Here is a 2,096-nt window from a genome sequence, read left to right as displayed (position 1 = left end):
ATGCCCTGGTCTACAATGTCACAGAAACTCTAGCATTGCTGGACAATCTCGGCCTGCTAGTCAATCAGCAAAAGTCCCAATTGTGTCCAGTCCAGCGCATACAGTACATTGGCGCGATACTGGATTCTCAGACATGCATGGCTAACCTGCCCCACGACAGGGCAACAGATATCATCTCCTTAGCTACCGTCGTCCATACCCAAACCTCTGTCATTGCCTTTCAAATTCAGAGGCTGCTTGGCCTGATGGCTGCAACTACATCTGTTCTCGTCTTTGCAAGACTAAAACTGCGCCCCTTACAACTGTGGTTCATCCGCAATTACGACCTGTCGAAAAACGCACACACTGTCGTCCTATCCCCTCTGCCCCGCACACATTGTCGTCCTATCCCCTCCGCCCAGCATACAGGACACTTTACTTTGGTGGACTCTCCCTTTGAATATCCTCCAGGGAGCGCCCTTCCACCCTCCGTCGCCTGGCGTCACCATAACAACGGATGCTTTCCTGACAGGATGGGGTGCACACTCCATGGGCCTCTCTGTTGGAGACAAATGGGACGCACAGATGAGGAAGCGTCACATAAACTTCCTAGAACTACTGGCTATACGACATGCTGTAGCCAGCTTTCTACTGTTGATCAAAGGAAAATGTGTCATGGTCCTCACGGACAACACCACAGCGCTTTCCTACGTCAACAGGCAGGGAGGCACAGTGTCCCTTCTCCTATGCAACCTTGCCATCCAATTGTGGGACTTATGCATTGCCAACAATATATTCCTTGTGGCCACTCACATTCCCGGTCACATGAACGTGCACGCAGACCACCTAAGTTGAGCGGGACTCAGCCTCCACGAGTGGGGGATGAACCCAACATACCTCTTCCCACTCTTCCACAAGTGGGGAGTTCCCCAAGTCGACGTCTTTGGAACATGAAACAACAAAAAGTGTCCTCTGTTCTGCAGTCGAGGAGGCAAAGATCCACAATCTCTGGGAGACGGCCTCCTTTACCCTTGGTCTATGGGACTCCTTTACCTGTTCCCCCCCTTACCTCTGCTCCTGAGAGTGGTCTGCAAGATTCTCAACGATGCCGCGGACTGTGTCTTAATAACTCCATGGTGGCCAAGACAACCTTGGTTTTCAACAGTCCTCGAGCTATCACAGAGAACTTACCATCAATTCCCTCCGGCTCGGGACCTCCTCCTCCTCTCCGACTCCCCCGTCCTACATCACGACATACCACAGCTGAAATTGATGGCATGGAGGATAATGACACCGGCTTCTCCGCCCGTGTAAGGAATGTCCTGTTGAATTCCAGGAAACCCACTACGCGGAGGTCCTATGATTATAAATGGCGTAGGTTCTGTTCTTCGCTTGGAGATGACGCCCCTCGAGCCACCTCTGTGGGTCTCGAACGAGTCTTCCGATTCCTCCTCACCCTAGCTGACTCGGGACTTTCCCATTCATCGTTACGAGCTTATTTGGCCGCCATTTAGGCCTACCATGTTCTAGTTGACAGATGCACTTTGTTTTCCCATCTGATTTCAAAACGTTTTTTAAAAGGTTTGTTACCCCTCTACCCTCCTGTCAAAGCTCCAGTCGCTCCTTGGGACCTTCCCCTCGTTCTCCGCCAGCTTATGCGGAAGCCATTTGAGCCGCTTGCAACATGCGACCTCAAACTCCTGGCATGGAAAACAGCCTTTTTAACTGCCATTACCTTGGCTAGGTGAGTGGGAGAAATGTTGGCCTTCCGCCATGATACCCCTTTCCTGTCGTTCCTGCCAGACGGAGTCCGCCTCGTCCCAGACATCTCCTTCCTGCCGAAGGTGGTGTCAGAGTTCCACCTGCAGGCGGAGGTCTTCCTTCCTGACTTCTTCCCAAATCCATCATCAGCGGAAGAAAAGTTATTATACACTTTAGACGTGAAACACGCTCTCCTGTTCTACGTCAACAGAACACTCCCAACTAGACAAGATTCACAACTATTTGTCTCGTACGCTTCTCCACGGCTGGGCACTCGCATCACAGCCCAGTGCCTGTCGAAGTGGATTGTAGATCTGATTCATCTTTGTTACCTACTCGCTAAACAGCCATTGCCT

Source organism: Gekko japonicus, unplaced genomic scaffold (assembly GCF_001447785.1).
Source record: "Gekko japonicus isolate JY-2015 unplaced genomic scaffold, Gekko_japonicus_V1.1 scaffold6677, whole genome shotgun sequence".
In the NCBI taxonomy this organism is placed as follows: Eukaryota; Metazoa; Chordata; class Lepidosauria; order Squamata; family Gekkonidae; genus Gekko; species Gekko japonicus.
The sequence above is the reverse complement of the archived record's forward strand: the minus strand, read 5'-3'. Positions refer to the sequence as shown.